Source organism: Phyllostomus hastatus, unplaced genomic scaffold, assembly GCF_019186645.2.
Source record: "Phyllostomus hastatus isolate PE091 unplaced genomic scaffold, TTU_PhHast_1.1 phas_scaffold_1674, whole genome shotgun sequence".
NCBI lineage: Eukaryota > Metazoa > Chordata > Mammalia > Chiroptera > Phyllostomidae > Phyllostomus > Phyllostomus hastatus.
In genome coordinates this window covers 1960404-1981144 of record NW_025334011.1, presented here as the reverse complement: position 1 = coordinate 1981144, position 20741 = coordinate 1960404, and the positions used below count along the sequence as shown (strand labels likewise).

The 20741-nt window shown below is 37.3% G+C and overlaps 1 protein-coding gene and 1 non-coding gene across 2 annotated transcripts in view; one reads left to right on the top strand and one right to left on the bottom strand.

Annotated features, from left to right (window-relative positions):
* Positions 1–20741, top strand: part of ADAMTS3 (ADAM metallopeptidase with thrombospondin type 1 motif 3) — a 232634-nt gene that overhangs the window by 28452 nt on the left and 183441 nt on the right. The gene's annotated exons all lie outside the window — the stretch shown is intronic.
* Positions 19422–19523, bottom strand: LOC123831379. The gene has a single exon (XR_006787901.1). It is a non-coding gene; the product is annotated as a U6 spliceosomal RNA (small nuclear RNA).

The following is a 20741-nucleotide window of genomic DNA, read 5'->3' as shown; positions in this document are numbered from 1 at the left end:
AGAACCAGTTTGTGACAGATCTCATGGCTTCTTCCCTGAGATTTGGACAAGCTGTGGCCTTATGGGAGCTGACAGTGTTTACCTAGTTACTGTACCTACATGCGCCAGATATGGGCTCTTGGATACACCTCCCACCTGCCTCCTTTCTCAGATAGATAGGCTACCAGTTTGTGCTTATAGGGGGGCAAAGAGGGAAGTTTTGGCATAGTCTTTGATCATTTTCACATTTCATGTCAAATTTTCATAAGCTATGTCTAGCTTATTCCAATTTTTTTGGCTGTATTTCTCTTGTGTGACTTAGTTGGTCTTATACAAAATAGCCAAAGATGTGAGCTTGGAATAATGTGGGAAGTGGAAAAAAAAAGTCAAAAGTGTTTTCAAATTTTGGAAATAATTCTTTTTACTACTTATTTTGTAGTTCATCTAAATCATTAATGTTTGTTTATGAGAACCACCTATTCAGTGCATATTATTTGATTTACATCAATTTGATTATGATTTATTTCTCATTATCTCCTCTAACTTTGGTATAGTAAATTTTTAAATTAAGTTTAAAGATGAGTTAAAAATTGGGGAAAAAGTAAATATGTATTGCAAGTCTTTCTTTGGACAGACATGGAAAACAGAATACAAGGGGAGGGGAAATACTTTTTCTTTCCATCATTGGCCTGGGAAGTAATGCTTCCTATTCTTCTCAATGGCATGACAACCATGGTTTTATTATAACAGTAATATTTATTTTTAAAGATATGAAATGCTGTAAGACCTTCAAAAATAGTGCTGAGCATATCTTAAATAACTAAAGCACAATGAGTTATTGATATGATGCCCTTGTTCATAATCATGCGTTGAGGTTACAGAGTTCTTTTTAAATTTTTTTCTTTATTTTTTAATTGTTTATGCTATTACAGTCTTCCCCACTTTTTTCCTCTTTGGTCACCTCTACCCAGCCTCCACTCCTGCTAACTAAACCCAGTTTCAAAGTTCACAGCTGCAAAAAAACCTGTTATTCATTCGATTTAACACTCTTTGTTTCTAGGAATACTGATCAAGTTAATGCAGCATTTTGAAGTACTAGGATATGTAAAGTGCTATATTGATTGCCGTAGTAAAAAGTGAGGAAGTTAGGTATAACCTTTGTCTTCCAACGGTAATGGAAATAAGATATGCAAAAGTAGAACCAAAGTACAAAACAGAATGTTTTAAATGCTTGCAAGATTAGAATAGACGAAATGTGAAAGCTAGATTATGAAAAGATTCTTTCTTCCTAGAAGAATGGTAGAAGGCTTCCTAGAGGAAGCAATATTTGTGATACCAGATTATTGAAAAGACAGATATTTTTATTAAAGTAGTCACTGTTGATGGCAGGGAATGGAATAGGATGGGTAGGGGGAGGAGCCCGTGGGGAAAGGAGGGGAGTTGTGTGGAAGTCCACATGTGATGGCCACAAAAATGGGGAGAAAATGGGGTGAGGTTGATTTCCTGACCTTTGTAACATATATAATGAATACTCTGGAGAGCCAAAGAGGTCTTGGGTAATATTTAACAGAATACAGGGCCAATATCATACAAAAAGGAGCGAGAGAAAGAAAGCGGAGGGTGAGTGTGTAGTTGATACTGACAGGCTTGCATGGGCATTCAGGAGGAGAGGAGGATGAGGATTCCTGGTTTTAATTATGTTGCTTTTGCTTTTCTTTTTTTCCCTCATAGAAAAGTTGCTCTGAAGTCATGAGGACTTTTTCTCTGGAGTTTAGATAGGTTTAGTTTCAGTAACTTTTTTCTCACTTCTGTCTCCCAAATTTTATCTGAGATGATTATGAAATTTGATTTTTTAAAATGTGACTTTTTCTTTTAGTACCTAGGTCCTTCAACATTTCATGTTTGATTAGTTAAGTGGCCCATTTAGAAAACCTCTTTCTATGGCTATAATTTCTTCCATTTAAAATGTTTTTCTCACTTAATTACTACATATGCTGTATGTTCATGTCCCTTCTTTACAGTCTCCAAGAAGCACTTTTTTATTAAGTATATTTTATTGATTATGCTATTACAGCTGTCCCAATTTTCCCCCTTGATGCTCTCCACCCAGTGCCCCCATTTCCTCCAGCAGCACCCCCCCCCCCACCCCTAGTTCATGTCCATGGGTCGTACATTTGAATTATTTGGCTTCTCCATTTCCTATACTATTCTTAACCTCCCTTTGTCTATTTTGTACCTGCAAATTATGCTTCTTATTCCCTGTACCTTTTCCCATTTCTTCCCCTTCCCCCTCCCTGCTGATAACCCTCCATGTGATCTCCATATCTATGATTCTCTTCCTATTCTAGTTGTTTGCTTATTTTGTTTTTTCTTTACATTCCATTGTTGATAGTTGTGGGTTGTCATTTTACTGTTCATAGTTTTGATCTTCTTTTTCTTACATAAGTCCCTTTAACATTTCATATAATAAGGGCTTTGTGGTGATGAACTCCTTTAGCTTTACCTTGTTTGGGAAGCACTTTATCTGCCCTTATATTCTAAATGATAACTTTTTTGGATAGAGTAATCTTGGATGTAGGTCCTTGCATTTCATCTCTTTAAATCTTGCCAGTCCCTTCTTGCCTGCAAGGTTTCTTTTGAGAAATCAGCTGATAGTCTTATGGGAACTCCTTTGTAGGTAACTCTGTTTTTTTCTCTTGCTGCTTTTAAGATTCTCTATCTTTAACCTTTGGCATTTAAATTATGATATATCTTGGTGTGGTCCTTTTTGGGCCCAACTTATTTGTAATTCTCTGAGTTTTTTAGATTTGTATGTCTATTTTCTTCACCAAATTAGGGAAGTTTTCTTTCATTATTTTTTTCAAATAAGTTTTCATTTTCTTGCTCTTCTTCCTCTCCTTCTGTCACCCCTATGATTCAGATGTTTGAACATTTAAAGTTCTCCTAGAGATTCCTAAGCCTCTTTTCATTTTTTTGAATTCTTTTTTCTTCTTTCTGCCCTGGTTGAATGTTTATTTCTTCATTTTGTTCCAAAGTGTTAATTTGAGTCTTGGCTTCCTTTTCTTCACTGTTGACTCTCTGCATATTTTTCTTTATTTTACTTTGTGTAGCATGTACTTCTTCCTTTATTTTTTCGCTATACTCAATCATTTCTCTGAGATCCTGATTACCAGTGTTTTGAGCTCTGTCTCTGATAGGTTGGCTATCTCTGTCACTAATTCTTTTTCTGGAGTTTTTATCAGTTTATTCATTTGGACCATATTTCTTTATCTTTTCAGTCTGGCAGCCTCCCTTTGTTTTTGTGTTTCAGGTAGAGCTGCTTTGACTCCCCATGTCATTAAATTGTAAGGGGAAGAGCCTTAGGTATTTGCCAGGGTGGGACAACCTGCTTCACCTGTGCGTGGTGCTGTATGTGGGGGAAGGGTCAGAGAGGAAATGATGCCACTTGCTTGGCTCTCACCCTATTTCCATTCACTTCCCCCATTTCCTGTAAGCAACTGGAGCCCATCTAGCTGGTGCCCTGGTATTTATTCCCAGAGTTAAGTGGGTTCACTTATGTCCTAGGACTTTGTGGGCCCTTTTAACTCACTGTCCTGAGAGAACAGCAGTGTCTTCTGCTGTCCCAACCCCCACTGGTTTTTATAGCCACAAGTTATGAGACTTTATATTTCTCCAGTATTGGAACATGGCTGTGTGGTCTGGCTTGAATCTGGGGTTATCACTCCCCACTTGTCCCTCCCAGTTTTTATCCAGGGCTGCATGTGAATGTGGGCCTGCTCATTTTACCATTCACCACAGCTACTGCCTCACCACAGTGTCCTCTCCACCCCTCCTACCTGTCTGGATGAATGTTTCTTTAAATGCTTGGTCATCAGACTTCCATACAGTTCAATTTCCTAGGAGTTCTGGTTGTTTTTTGTTTTTAGATTGGTTGTTATCCTTCTTACGGTTGTGTGGGGAAGCAAAGTGAGTCTACCTACATTTCCATCTTGGCCAGAAGTCCTCCAAGAAGTACTCTGAATGCCATGTTAGTAAGTTTTGTTTACAGCGACATGCTATTTAGAAAGTAAAAAGTAGAGCAGAAACAGTAATTTGATCAATTTAACTCTTAAAACAAACAGTTGATTCTGATATGAATTGATTTTGATATTAAATCCCATTTTATTTTGTCATCTGTAGTATCTATGCTATGCATAGCTATATGTATGTATATATATGCAAATATACATACATAGATACACATGTATTTATGCATACACATATGTATACACATGTACATACAAATATATGGAAAGCCATAGAAAAGACAGAGAATATCAATGTTTAATTTAATACTGTGATTCAAGGACCAGTGACAGAATTAGTTGTCAGCTTATACAGTTGGTGGCAGAGCTAGACTGGCATGTGAATCTATTGACAAGTATGCACATGGTTGTTCTGTTACCCCAAGCTACCTAAATATGCCTCTCACAATGTGGGTCGTTGACAAAAAGGCCATGACACAAATTAACTTGTATGTTTTTAATACTATTAGATATATATAGAGATTAATCAGAAATACAATTGAAAAGGGAGATTTTAATTTACTATTGTCAGTCTGTAACAGTGAAATTGCAAAAAAAAATTGGGGATAACAAAATCAATTGTACTATTTATTAAAGAAGTTAGACTTTGAACTCTCTGTTTCTAAAACAAGAAATTTTACCCATTGTGAAATTTTATAGTTATAGTTGTTTCTGAAAACCCTTTCCCCATCATCCCCTCCCACCTCCCCTCTTGTTACTGTCAGATCAAATGAACGAAACCAAGGTGGGGGGTGGAAGCAAGGGAGGAAGGTGGGTTTGGCTGGGTTGGGGGGGAGTAGTGGGGGGTAAACACAGACAACTGTAATTGAATGGCAATAAAATAATTTTAAAAATATGATTAATTTAACAAAAACAAATAAAATTTTAAATACTTGGTATTTTTAAAAATATTTTCAAAGTGGTTTGTTAATATCTGAGCAATATTAAACTACATTAAATGTATCAGGAGATTATCATTAGACTTATTGCAATTTGTAAGTCCTTTGATGAACTCATTCAATTCTCCTATAATTATAATAAATTTCTGAAAATTCTACTTTATTGTTTTAAAAACTGGAATATATAATGGTACTGACACCTAATTCCAGAGTTAGTAATATTTTTGAAAAGGATATCATGTAGCCTGACAGGTTTTGCCTACTTTTCTAAAATATTTAGAAGATACTAAATTTGGAGTTTTGCAGTAAGAACAATCAGTAAATACCAGTGAAACAGAATAGTAGCCAAACTATTGAGTTAATGATATCTTAAAATACTTCAGTTTGGAAAAATGTAAGTACAATTGTTGACAGAAGTCAAAACTTTTGTAAAATGGTTGACGGAAATGGTTCATGCAGGGAGCAGGCATGGTGTTGGTTTAGAATCAGATAAACCCAGACTCCAATTCTAGTTCTACCACCTGCCAGTCTTGTTGTGGTAGTAAGTTGTGACTTACAACTTACTTAACTTACGGAAGTCTCTTTCCTTCAGTAAAGTGGGGAAAGTAATGCTTGTCAGGCCAAGGCCTTCCCAAGAATGTTAATGCATCTTTCATACAGCCTGGCTCCTGGGAAATCTGTGATTGTTACTCTAGTCCTTTCTTTTTTTCTGTCTATAATTATTAGTCCTTAGATTTTGTGATTAATAAGAGACATGATGACTAACATTGCAAAGTAAGAAACACTGCATTGATTCAATCTAGCCTGTGACCTAACTTGTGGAAAAAGCACAGTCTTCTCTGAAGTGAGTACCTTGGTGAAACTACTGTAATTTCAGATCACCTTTTAGACCTGATACAGAACTCTTCCATCACCGTCTTCTCTGCAGGTACTTTGGCCCCTGCTCTGCAGACTCCTAAGCATGGGAAATACACTTCTTTCCATCTTATTTATACAGAGCTCTGCCACAGAGAAAGTTCTTCCTTAGGCTCTGCTTAGAAATATGAAGTGAAAATATCCTGTTCCACTTATCAGAGTCTTCAGAGTTGACAAAGATATGATGACAATGGTTGCCTTCTTACAGTGGTAAGAGGTTTTACACAATGAACAATGGTTCGGTGCACCACAAAGCAAACGACTTCATTTTTAGGAAACATTTTCCTTTATTAGTGTGGTAAATGCCATATCCTGGCTAGGATGGAATTAACTAGACATAAGTCACAGTTTTAACATTCCTCTCAGGTTTTTAATTTGATCAGATATTTTAAATAGGGAATCTCAGAGTGAGACATTTTGGGGATAGTGAAAAAGAATTTTATGACATTAGATTGTATACACTGTTTAGAGTCTCTCCACCCTTGTTCATTTCATATCTCTTTCATTAGGTGATTGTGGTTAATATGTTATCTTATACCCATTTTTTCCCCAATCTGGAGTCTTTTGTGGGGAAAAAAAAAACATACAGCAAAGAGTATGCCTTTTCTGCAACTCTGGAGGCAGTTGAGGAAGATGGAGATAGGGTGGAATGGTGAGTCCTTGGCTCCAACTACCAGAAAATGCATTTTTGAAATTAAATGGCATTATCAAAATGATCTTGGTGATTTTTTTTGATTATGTGATAGGACTTCCCAACCCCAATTTAAAATGTATGAGATTTTGAAAGGTCTCCTTTTATCTGGCAATGCTCTGAAGTGGAAGTTCTTTATAGGCTGAGAGGACTGTACAATTAGAAGCTGGGGTGTCATATGAGCATTGCGGGACCCAGTTGGAGCATGTGAAGCCCAAGAGAAAGCAAAGACCAGCACTTAGTGAGAGATTCTGCAAATGTTAGCAACCAAACACAGTGGGAAACGTTTTACTTAGCATTATCTGTGAAACACTATGCTTTTAACAGTGATTTGAATCTTGGGGCAATACTTCCTTTGGGCTTGCAGGATACTTGATCTTGCTTAGAGTGTGCCAGTATTTCATGCTTTCCTGCCTAGCTGCATATAGTCCTTTATTTTGCATACCTGGCTCTGAGGATGGTATTAACTGGCTGCCAGGACAAGAAAGCAGACCAAGCATAGTGATGTGGGTTCAGATAAAATTAAGTCACTGTGAGATACCTGTTTCTGTTTGGTCAGCTGCATGCGACTGTCACCTTTGGCCTCTACTGTGGTACCAGGTTTAGACTTAGCATAATGATGAGGGAAGACTCTGAGTCATATTGGTCCTAGACCCTAACCATTGATCTGTGGTTTTCAGAGGGGGGCCTCTTTTTATATACCATGCTTGGAAATATTTTAAAGGTATATTAATCTATGAGGATGTTTTTACATTTGAGCTGTGTTTATAGAATACCTTCTTACTCTTTCCCATACTTAAAAATTAGGGGTTGGAATTAGATCAGTGATTCTTATTGTTCCACCTGTTGGACCTTATGTTGTGAAATATTTTACAAGCCAGAAAAAGTATTTCTTAAGTCACAAATCATTTTATGTAGCTATTAATAATAAAAAAGTATAAAATTGCTGGCCAGAGTTCACAATGAGTACAAATTACTCTCCCTCTTCCCTGAATCATATCTTTTCCAATATAAAGATTAAATTATTCATAGATGCACTGTGTTGTTCAGCCTTATGACACAGAAACAGTCATTCCAGGTCTTCATTACTGCCTCCACCGGTTTCCATGGCCCAGGGATCTACAATCAGAACATTGGTAACTATAAGCTTTCTCAGATTCTAGGACTGATGTTCTATGACTCTGTAACCAAGTGTGTGTTCTGTGTGTGCTTATGGCCAGTGCATTTCTGCCCAAGGACAAAATCAAAGCATCACATGGACCATTATTCATTATTCACAGTCTCAAGTGGAAATGTCATGTGTGAATGTTACTTTTCCAAACTTTGAGACATGATTACTTTCTTTTTTTTTTTTTTTAAAGATTTTATTTATTTATTATTTTTAGAGAGGGAAGGGAGGGAGGGGGGAGAGAGAGAGAGAGAGAGAGAAACATCAATGTGCGGTTGCTGGGGGTTATGGCCTGCAACCCAGAAATGTACCCTGGCTGGGAATCGAACCTGGGACACTTTGGTTCCCAGCCCGCTCAATCCACTGAGCTATGCCAGCCAGGGCTGATTACTTTCTAATAATGTTTTTTCTACATTTAAAATTTATTTTTAATCCACTAACTATAAGTGTGTATTCTTGAAGACTCCAAAGACCCTAAATGCAATAAAAATTTTGGGAGATGTTTCAGCCTGACTCCTAATGAAATGTGGAAGTAACACACACACACACACACACACACACACACACACACACACACAGAGTCATGCACTGCATAGTGAGGTTTTGGTCAATGATGGACCTCACAGAGAATGGTGGTCCCCTAAGATTATAATGGAGTTATAAAATTCCTGTCACCTAATGCTGCTGTAGCCATGACAACACAGTAGCGTGACACATGACTCATGTGTTCATGGTGATGCTGATGTAAACAAACCTACTACTCTGCCAGTTATATAAAAGTATAGCACTTATACTGATGTACAGTACATAATACTTGATAATAACTATGCTACTTGTTTATGTATTTACTATGCTATACTTTTTATTATTATTTTAGACAGTACTCTTTCTACTTACAAAAAAAGTTTGCTAAAAAACAGTATGACCTGTTAGGACAGCAGCAGCATCACACATGTTATGTTTACTGAGTCCCTGGACTGTGTCCTTTCCTCCTATGCTTGATTGAATCTCATGGTGTTTTGTACAGTAACATGTTCTCTAGGAGTGTATATATAGATATAGATATAGGTATAGATATAGATAGCATATGGTATCATATGGTAGGTATACCATGTAGCCCAGATGTTGAGTAGGCCGTACCGTCTAGGTGTGTGTAAGTATACTTGGTGATGTCCACACAATGGTGAATTACCTAACTATGCATTTCTCAGAAAGTATCTCTATTGTTAAGCAGCACATGAAAAAAATGTGTGTATATATCTATATATACATACAGATATATATAGACATATACATAATATATACAGATATATACATATATACATATATGTACACAGAGAGCAATATATGTATATTTTTCTAAAATACTAAGAGCAGAGGAGACTGTTCCTTGGACTTGCTGTAAGGGAAGTGCCAAGTTACCTCACCATAAGAAAGTAGTGCCAGCTGTATTGAGCAGAGTTCCTCAAATGCAACATTTGAGGAATATGCAACTGAAATTGAGCATTATCGTTCTCCCCAAGAGGCCACTAACCTTAGTGGGCATCAAGATTTCCTGGAGAGCTTATTAGAACATAGATTGCTAGAGTTTCTGATATGGGTCTGTGGGGTAGGCCTGAAAATTTACATATCTAACAAGTTTTCAGTTTGTGCCAGACTGCATAACTCTACTGCCTGATTCTTATTTGTGCGCAACAATGCTGGATACTGGTTTATCCCAGCTGACCAGCTTCTCTGGTAAGGAATTTCAGGGTTTTTTGTGTTTTTTTTGTTTTTGTTTTTTTGGTGTGGAATACTGCCTTGGCCCTTGCCCACTGTTCTGTCTCAATCCCAGCCAGTTTGACTCAGCACCTGCCAGTCCCACATTGGATTAACTGCACAGCTACAACTTCCTCTCTTGGTTCCCTTGCCTGGAGTCTTCATGTTCCTTGGAAGCTCCCATTGAGTACCATCTCCTCAGGCCAAGTTCTGGCAGAATACAGAAACTGTGTGAACTTGGACATTGCACATAATGTGTCTGATCCTCAGATTCCTCCTCTCATTCATGTAAAGATTTCCTGATGGTAGGTGGAACTTTGAAGTGGATAGGCGCACTAAGTTATTCGGTAGCCACTAGTCACTTAGGCATGCTCTCAAGTTTCTAAAATCACTTAACTTTCAAGAACTGGTTTGGGGCTGTGCCATGGACAACACAGAGGCCTTGAAATCTTCAGTTGTCCCATGCTCTAGCAGTCTGGGACCATCATGCTCCTTGGGCTCCCATTAGTCAACCCTGTAGTCTCTCCATGTACCCGCTGTGGGCAGTACCCACCCTCTTTTGTGTCTATAGTCTCAACCTAAATGATCTCATCCTATTTTATTGCTTCAAATAGCATCTATACAGTGACGACTCTCTGTGTCTGGCCCTGACGACTCTTCCCAGCTCCAGACTTCTGTGTGTATCCTGCTGCCTACTCAGCTTTTCCATTTGGATGTCTAATAATCATCTCTAATTTAACTGGGGCAAAAATTAACCCTTCACAGTCACCCCTGCACGGTTGCCTCCAAAAAGAAGTTTGGGCACTGTCTCTCAGGCCAAAACCTAGGTTTGTGCTAGATTTCTTTTTTTTTCCTTCATCTCTTCCATAAAGTCCATAAATAAGTCTTGAGGTTTTTCTATAAAATATGTTCTGATCTCCTTATTAAATCTTCAAAGCTACTACTTTGGTCCAAACCCTCATTTCTTTCCTGGATTCTACAGTGACCTCCTATTTTTTTTTTTTTTTGGTCCATTTTGCCTCTCTTCATCCTTCACATAGAAGCTGAACTTTCTAAATCTGATGAGTTTTTCTCTATTTAAAAGTTATCAGTCACTTTCCTTTACAATTTACCATGACTTTTAAGCCCCTTATATCAGTAGTTCCAATAATCATTGTGTATCATAATCACGTACAGAGCTTTTAAAATATATAGCTGCCTGCACCCCAGCCCTAGAGATACAGACTTACTTGGTCTGGGGTAAGGCTCAGCGTAAGTAGATTACATGCTGCTCCAGATGGTTCTAATATGCAGCTAGAATCGAAAATCATTGTTGTCTCCAAGAGGCCTCTAACCATAGAGGTATGAGATTTCTAGAGAGGGTTTGTTAAACAGATTTCTGGGCACCACTTTGGGTTTCTGACTCAGTATGTCTGCAGAGGGGCCTGCAAGTTTGTATTTCTAACACATTCCCAGGTGACGCTGCATTTTGAGAACCTCTGTTCTATGAGATCTGGCCTTAGCATCCTCCTCTGATACCATCTCCTTGTTCACTATATTCAGCCTGTTTGGTCTTCATTTTGTCTTCATTTTGGATTATTTCCGATAATCCAAATTTTTCCTGTCTCTGGACTTTTGAAAATGCTGTGTTTTTAAGACTTCTGAGAATGTTCTTTTCTAGATATTTAAATAGAGGTTCCTATTCATCATTTGGGTGTTGTCTGAAATTCCATTTTCTCAATAAGGACTTTCCCAGTTATTCTAGCTTAAACAGAAACTCCAGTTATTCTATACTATATCAGTGTTTTAAATCTTATTGGTGGCTATTATTGGCATTTTAAATTTATTGAATTTATTTTTTACACTTATTGATAGGGGAGGCATGGAGGGCTTTACTAAGGATAAGAATGCTTTCCCCTGGGTTTTCAGCAGTGCTTAGCATAAGGTATGTCCTCAACAGATTAATATTGATAGACTGAGTGGTATGAATATTGGAACAAAGGATTGATGACCACTTTTTAAAGATGAATTATATACTTTTCTTTGATATTTTTTGTTTTCCCTTAAGTTTCACAAGTGGAGGGAGTGCTATGAACTTATATGAACTTACAAGTTTAAGTTTCCTAAGATTTCACCTAAATCAACTCCATCAACTTGAATCGTGTTTCAGTGTGGTGGTTTTTATAACTAAGTTTTTTTTTCCCCTCATTTTTCTATCTCCTCTTCCTTCACATATCAGTAAAAGGGCAATATCATCTTGACCCAAACCCACACTTGAGTTCAACACTTATAGTATGTATGTAGGGTGTCTCTTAAATTAATTTACTTCTTTTAGGCAACAAAAACAGATACAAATCAGCATGACTTTCTGTTGCTTAAAAATTTTTAAAAGACATTATAAAATACTATACTTCAGATTAATTCCTTGGAAGAAAAGAAAATATGCTTATGTATTGACTTTCCAGTCAGGGTTGTTACTATAGCAACATGTCGTTCCTTCTCAGCCCTGAGCACATAAATTTTTGTTTAAACACTCTTATCCCATGTCAAACTGGAAACTCCATGAGAATTGGAACAGTGTCTGTAATGCTTACTCTTGTATCTGCAAAACCAGTGCCATGCCTGATACACGGTAGGTGCACAATCAGTATCTGGTGAGTTACTAAAAGAATGAAGGCACATACACTCCATGGATAATCTGCTCACTGTCAGCTTCCAGGTTTCATGAACGTCATTTGAACATTTCCTTCTTCTGTGCAAAATTCCTCTTCTTCCTTCCTCTTTGGTACCCAGAACTCTGTCTTACAGCCTTTCATTTCTTTCTGTGGTTTCTCCTTGATGGAACGTTAAAAAGTTTCTAAAGCCAAGTACACAAAGCCACACCTCTTTAGTTTCTTAGGTTGTTTAACTTCTTTAGACAAGTACTGGTCTTTCCAACTTTGTGTTCCTTGGTAATCCCAGGATTCCTTATATTCCCGTGTGTGAATTCTTTTTCTTTCTGCTCTTTAGGAGGAAATAAATGGATTGATTGACATCTGGATAGAATTTGGCAAAGTCCTGCAGTCGTTCAATAAGTATTTATTGAGAATCTACTGTAAAGGTACTTTCAGTGCTAGGGATGCAACACAAAAGCAGGCATAGAATTTGCCCCTGTGGAGTTTAGATAAAATGGGAAATATAGACATTTCTTTTAAAAAGTCATTCAGCCCTGGCAGGTGGTTGGAGTATAGTTCCATGCACCAGAAGTTTGAATAGTCGATTCCAGTCAGGGCACATGTCTGGGTTGCAGGTCAGCCCAGGTCAGGAATGTACTGGAGGCAACTATTTGATGTTTCTCTCTTTTTCTCTCTCCCTCTTTTCCTTCTTATCTCTCCAAAAACCAATGGAAAAAATATCCTCAGATAAGGATAAAAAAAAGTCACCCAACTATGTGAATAAGGGTAAACTGGCATACCTCCTATAAAGGAAGGGGACATTGTTTTATGAAATAGGTAACCAAGTCATCTGACCTAAGCTAGGAGTCAAGGAGGGTTCCCTGAGAAAACAGTATATGAGGTAACTTTTTACGGATGAATAGGAGTTCCCTAGGTAAGGTTCTTGTGGAGCACATTTTATGGTTTAAGAGGGCAGGGAGAACACAGGGTCAGACTAACAGGGTTGGCTGGAATATAATTTGACTTTCAGAAGAAAATGGAAGTCACTGTGGTCCTCCTGAGTGACCATACCTGCTTCATCATAATACTAATAATACTAGTTAAAATTTATGAGCTCTATTATGTGTGAGGTATAGATCTATCTTGTAAAGGAATTCACTTAATCCTGACAACAGTTCTCCTTTATGGATTAGGAATCCAGAGGAGGGAATGTCTTGTCCTGTGTCTCACACAAGACTCAGTACCTGCATTCAGAATCTGTGTTTTTGACTGTTTGCAGGGGATATTCCTAATATTTCAGGTAGCTCATGCAGCTTGAATTCAAGCATAGACAGATATATGGATCTCTATTTACATATGCATTCCCTATGTATATGCATGCACGTACAAAGGTGTGTGTATATATGTTTATATAAAATAGTCCATGTGAGTTTTTAGGTGTGTGTGTATATATATGTTTACATATATATTTAATTAGTATATTTTAAGGCTGAAAATCAAATCTAATGATTTGAAATCAAGCAATATAACTATGAAAAATTTTCTGGATGGGATAGATAGATGAGTATCAGTAATTAATAAAGAGAACTGAGCTGTTTTCTTTCAGATTCAGGTGCCTAACTATAGCAGGTAAGTGAATCTCATTAGGGCAAGTGAAAATCTTCAGTCTGGCCTTATCCTCTCTCACTAAAGCAGCTTATCTCCATCCACAGTAGCTGCTTATGGCTTTAAGTAGCGCATCCTAGACTCTCTCTGCCAGTGTTTGTCAAGCCACCCAGGGTTACCGTGGGGCCATGGTTGCTCAGATGCTGCTGCTATTGCTGAGTGAGGGCAAGGAAGAGGTGAGCGAATTGGCCAGCTGCCTGGGCACCAGTGCAGGGAAGAGATGGGGCGGTATAGCAACTGCCTGCTTGGGAGACTGGTACTGGTTAATACCAGCCTCTTAAATTCTTCTGTGACACCTCACTGGCCCCTCCCACACTGCCCTCAGGGTACTCTCAGAGAAGAATTTAAATTGTGCTATCCACAGGTAAGTAGGGATGATTTAAGGGGATCATGAAGCCCTATCCCACTCTAGCTAATCGTCATTTTTGCCTGGAATTTCTACTATTAACAGTGCAAATATCATAACTCTCTAGTTTTGAGTTTTTAGCTTAGGTCCAATCACATTAGCAATTGAGCAGACTTGCTCCTTGAAGGACACTGAAGGGATGGGAGGAAGGAGAGTTGAGGGGGATAGTGATCGTGAAGCCCATGTCTGGAAGGCACGGAGAATCAGGCTGTGCCCAGGAGAGCAGACCATCAGGGAGGAGAAGAGAAACAGGAAAAAGCCTGCACGGTTCTTGTTCATCACGGTTTTACTTAATTCTGATCTTGACTTTGCCCATTTCTCTTTCTTTGGAGGGCGAGTCCAAGAGAAAATGAGCACATTTATTCTTGTAAGTTCCTTTATGTGTCATTTCTATCAAGATGATGAACTCTTCCATACCAAGGAGGATGATAACTAGCTTCTGGTCTGAGCTATCCTAGCTGCCTCAGTGATGGTTTTATTTTTTAACTTCAGGTGGGTGCCCCTCTCAGAACTGATGGAATTTCAGGAGAAGTTTGAGGACAGAATTTTTTTCTAGGTTATATCAGGTGGTGAAGCACTTCTTAGTGGTCAGAGTATCTGGTCACTGTCTACTTCTGAGTCTCTTACTGAGCCAAGTGCTTATCTAGGGCTTGTCTAGTGTGGAATATTCCTTTTCGATGAAGTGGAATTTGTGTAAGGAGAAGCACTCTGACCAAATAGGAGTGGGGTCCTATGGCTCTGTTTTGACTCTCAATATTATGGAGCAGATGCTGTGAGCACACCTAGAAGGGGAGTATAAAGGTCTCTGTGTCCTCCCAGAGTTTTAGGTGGAGGTACAGGGTCGGTTGTTGTAGAATCATTCCCATTGTTTTATGGATGAGGAAACTAATGCCCAGAGAAGCTGAGTGATGAAATCCACATCATACATTTTTGCTTATCCGAAAAAGATCTGGAACACAGAACTCATAGCCCTGTGTCCAACTTTTTTTTTTTTAAATATATAGCACCTGCTTCTGATTCCACAAGACTTCTGAGAGGTCTTAGGGCAGCTTTCTATTCTGTCCAATTCATTTTTTTCCCTTTTCCTCGGCTTACTCAAGTGCTTGGTTTGGCAGTATAAAATTATAATCTATTTTAATATATTTTTGAGCTGGCTGCCCTCTGCCTACTTCTCATGAAGCATAAGTTCACATAAGCCAGTTATGTCCTTCAGAAAATATATATCAGACTAACACATACATTTTCTTTAATAACAATGAAGAGACATACTGGTTAAGAGCACAGACTCTGGAGGTAGCAGTAGGAATCCCAGGTTCATCACGTACTAGGTATAAAACCACTTTAAGTCACCTTTTTTCATTACTAAAATGGTGATAATATAGTTTTATTTTTTTAAGATTTTATTTATTTTTAAAGAAGTAGGAAGGGAGAAAGAAAGGGAGAGAAACATCAATGTATGGTTGCCTCTTTTGCGCCGTCCACTGGGGGTCTGGCTCACAACCCTGGCATGTGCCCTGACTGGGAATGGAACCAGCGCCCCTTTGCTTTGGAGGCTGGCACTCAATCCACTGAGCCACACCAGCCAGGGCTAAAATGATGATAATAGGTGATAATTTAATAATAATAAAACCTGTTTCATAAGTTATTGTGAGGAATAAATAGCCCATGTAAGCACTCAGTACAGGTACTGGGACATCATAAATATTCAATAGAGATAATTATTCTTTTTAGATATGCTCAGTTTTTAGTTTATTACTCATACAGCATTGTGATTGCCTCGACTTGAAAAATCATAGAACATTGTCAGCATGAACTTAATCTTGTTTCCACACACAGCACAGCATATCTCTGGCAATTCCAAGGATCAGGTGTGTGTAGGTACCTACATGCCTTTCTGCCTTCATTCTCTCAGCCCTCCTCCCTTCCCTTCCTTCTTCATCCTCTCTCTCTTCCTTTTAATTATTTTTCAAAGGACTTGAGGAAATCTCATGTTAGGACAGTGACAGCTAGGTCATTTAAGGAGAGATCAGAATGAAGGCCATGTGAAGGAAACTAAAAGCATCATTTTCAAACATATGAACTGAACAAGATTAAACACTTGAGAAATACCGGTTGCTTTAAAAATTTGGGCAGTTAAAGCTTAAAATTAGGTTATACATTGCATTTTCTGACAGTGAAAAATAAGATACCTCAGATCTTCAGGTTATACATTGTAGTTTCTGACAGTGAAAAACAAGATACCTCAGATCTTCAAAGGCAAGTTATTTTTCTCTCAATAGGGCTAATTTAACAATTTTAGACTCTCCTTATATACTTGTAAATCAACTCTTGATCAATAAATTGTACTTGATAGACAACTCAGCCTTAACATTTATAGGTCACATTTTTATATTCTTTTTGTTTTTTAATATGGCCTCATTATAATCTGGTTGTTTGTTAAAAGATTATTGTTCAGATTATGCATGGAAGTAATTCACTGTCAAAATGAGTCATTTCTGAGTGGGTTGCATATTGATATTTTCACTAATTTTTTAAACAGGCAATGGGGATGAGTCATGCAATTATTTTAAAAACAAAGTTTTCAATATAGATTCCTCATATTTAAACCTAATCAAAAGTTAATATGTAGAATTTTTTCAGATATTACCTTACACAAATTAGATAGTAAGTTTTGTATGAATTTGAAAGGCATTTGTGTACAATCTTACTGTTTGGTTTCATTTGTTTTCACTATACTGGAAAACAAAATGCTTGTAAAATATATAGGACAACATTGTTCTCAGTTTTGTAAATGTTAACTGTATAAACAAAGAAGAACTCTAGAAACTGTACTTTCCAGGGAAATAAAAGGAATATTACTCTGAGCCTGTGTTACCTTCATCAAGTTGTAAAGAAACTGCCTTTACATTTTTTGGAAATAGAAAGTTTTTTCTTTTAATGCATGCATCAGATATAGATTGAATGTACACTCTGCCTACATTTTCTTTCTTAAACTTTTACAATAGTTGAGTTTTTACTCTTTGTTATGTGAAAGATTATTGGGTTATGCCCAAAACTCCTATTAAATTAAAAATTAAGCTATTAACTTCAGGTATCATTATCATTTCTCATTCATAGAACAACCTCATATGAAAATAAGTAAGAATATATTATTTTTTAATCTGGTGGCGTTATGGTTGAGATTTTTATATTTTTAAGACCTAAGAACAATTCTCTTAAACAATGTCTAGTGTTAGGAAACTAGCTCACTTTGGTATTCACTCAGCCTTAGATAGTTCTTTCTCTTTTTTTAACTTCAAACTTAATGCTTAATTTTTATAATGGTTTTAACCTTTTAAAAATGTTCTAACATTTTTAACATGGTCAGACATGAAGACTGTTCTTTTGTTGTTGGTTATGATTCATTTCTATATGAGTTTTCAAGAAAGCTGTTAACGCAATGTGTAGTGATGGTATACCATAGACCTGTGTGGGAGAGACTTACATGTTCAATTTGATAAGTATAATCATTCTGTATTTATTCTAAGGTTAGTGATGAGAATCGTGTAACTTCAGAGGATCACTCTTTGCTTATCACAGTACCTGATATGAGGCATAGACTTTGTAGGTGACTTTGGTTCCCTTTCTGTTTCTGGACTCTGAGTCTCAGCTAGCCTTTGGTGTTCTGTGAAAGTATCCTTAGCATGCCAGAGTTCTATCATCTCCTGAGGGTTATAACCAGGACAATGTAGGAGGTGCTGCTCAGTCTGTTCTGAGAGAGAAGAAAATTTCATGGAAATAAAATATAAGTTGAATGGAGGGAAACTAACTGGGTTAGGTTTTATGTAGTGACTTTGCAAACTGAACCAGGTGTTAAAAAGATCAGAATCTGTAGTGACTGTTGAGGGTGAAGTTTGGCCCAGCACACCTACTTAGAAGGTCAATGGTGGGAGGAAAGGTTTTCAGTCTTTTTTTCCAATTATGGATTTGTGTGTAGGAGAAAGGATGTTCCATTTCCTCTTTGATTGTGAAATGTTCTTCCCATGGGGTCTTTTATTGCATTGGTTCCAGCAGTTTAACCTGCCATCTCACTTAAGCATCATTTCTATAGAGTCTCCATGTTTTTCCTTAAAATTCTTGAGTTTTCATTCCCTGTTTAGTGAAAGGGACATTAGAGCTCTGCATATTTGTGGGAAGTTTTAGGGCCATCTCAGATAGAAATCTAGATAGTCTGAGCTTATTTCAGAGATCTAGGAAGAGTAATGCTGTAGTTAATGACCTGGAAATTTGTTGAAAAGAGTTTGTTTACTTACTGAAAGCATTCATTTGTATGTGATTACTATAGTTTGATTTTTTCTGATAACTACTCTTTAATGTAGTAATGGAGGTAGATAATGAAAAGCTATGAATAACTTCAATTTACATAGAAGAGATTACTGACAAAGAGAATTTAACATAAACTGTAGGCAATGTACAGTATTTGGGATATTTTATGATAATTTAAGAAATGGTCATTTTTGAGGATGTTTCCTTATAGAATTTGTTTTGAAACAATTATAAGTAAAATCTGGCTTTCACAACAAGAATGATATAAACTAACATTGGCTGTGTACTGATTCCAGGCCAGAGACTCTGCTAAGTACTTGATGTTTACTTTATCTAATCCTAACGACAATCCTGGACACTAGGTGCACTTCATTTGTTCCTAATGACAACCCTGGAGACTGGGTGCTGTTTTTGAAAATGATTTCAAAAGACACTTGTGATTTTAAGGAAGTGTGAGTAGTGAAAAAATAGAGAAGAGAGGTTGATCACCGTATAGACCTTGGCTTAAATAGGATCTGCATTATCATTCATAAATATTATAAATATTTGGATTCATTTTGAAATGTTGTTAAGTAGTCATTAATTTTGACTATTTGTTTATTTTATTTTATTTTTCCATTAAGGGCTGATTGTGTGTAAGAAACTGTTAAATGTTTTGGTGAGAATATAGATTATTTAAACATGGGATTTGAGAGTTTACAGTAAAGTAAGGAACAGTGACTACGGTTTGAATCTGGGCAGAAGTATAGACAAGTGTGAAGCCCAGCAGAAAAACTGGGTAAACTCAGGAGAAGCCTACTTCATGACAGTCTGATGAGCTTCCTGAGAGAGAGCTTGCCCCAGGGAAGAACTCAGCTATTCTGAGCTTGACTTGGTCTTGGGCACTGAAAGACAGAGCAATTCTGACCATGTGATTGTTGTTCTTTGTGTTTTTCTTTTTAAATATAGAATGCTTCACAAATTTGTACGTCATCCTTGCACAGGGCCCATGCTAATCTCTGTATCATTCCAATTGTTTAGCACATATGCTGCCAAAGTAAGTGCTCTTTGTATTTTCCTATTTCTCCAGCTCTCAATAGATTTATGTCTGAGCCTCATGGAAATATAGGACGGCATCTAAATAAAAACTATAGTGAGAGAAGCTTTGTTCATGAGTATATGGGGAACATGCCTTGGAGTTTCCTAGAAACTTGTATGGACCCAGTAATCCCATCAGCAGGTCCAAGAGTTGGTGACATTTAAGTTAGACCCGTGGGTGCCTGTAGGTGGTGGGTAAGATCTGACAACATAGTATTTATAAAAATAACTGTTATACCAATGAAAATGAAAGATGCTGAGATAGAGATAGAGAGAGACAGAGAAAGACAGGGAGAAAGAGGATAAGAGAGAGGGAGGGAGGGAAGTTTGGGAACTTGGCAATTGGTGTGGATGAAAAGGGAAGAAAGTTTTGGGATGACTAGGAAATATGGAAAACAGAAGAACAGAAGAAAAACATTTGATAAATTCTCTCTAAGACTCATTGAGTGTGAACTTCCAATAGGATGTGCAGAGAGAGATGTTTAACAGACAGCCAGGAGTTGTGGGAACTCTGAAGACATACATGGCCAGGTAAAGAAATTTAGAAGATATGGGCATAAAGGCAGTACCTGAAGCTGGGACAGTGAACGGAGTTGAGGATGACCAGATGGGAGAACTGAAATTTGAGCAGAAGGCATAGAGATTCCCCAAGTCCCCATTTGCCCCCTACATATTCAGTGAATACTTATTTATATTTAGGGAGCAAGAAGAATAGGAGCCAGAGAAGAGACAGAAGGAAGTAACCAAACAAAGGGAAGGAAACTCAAGAGTAGAAAGTTTATAGAATCCAAAGAATTTAAAGTCTAGGGTCAAGTTTAAATGGAAAAAATAATTAAATTACATAGTCCTTTTTGTTTGAAGTGATCTTGTTAACTAAAATTATGCCAAAATAGTATCCCTAAGAAGAAATCCTTATAGAATCTACTAAGTATAGAATCTGTTCAAGTATTGGTATCATGAAGTTATATTTGTTCATGGCCAAGGCAGCCAAATGATATATCAAAGTTTCTCTCTTAAAAGGTAAAACATTTCCCCCAACTCTTCTGATTCTCAGATCAGAAAATCATTTAAATCCATTTGACTCATCTTCCTCATGTTAAATATGACCATACTCTGTTTTCTACAATTGCCTAGAAATATATCTTACAAAATTAAAATAAAAATAACTGAGTTTTTCTGTC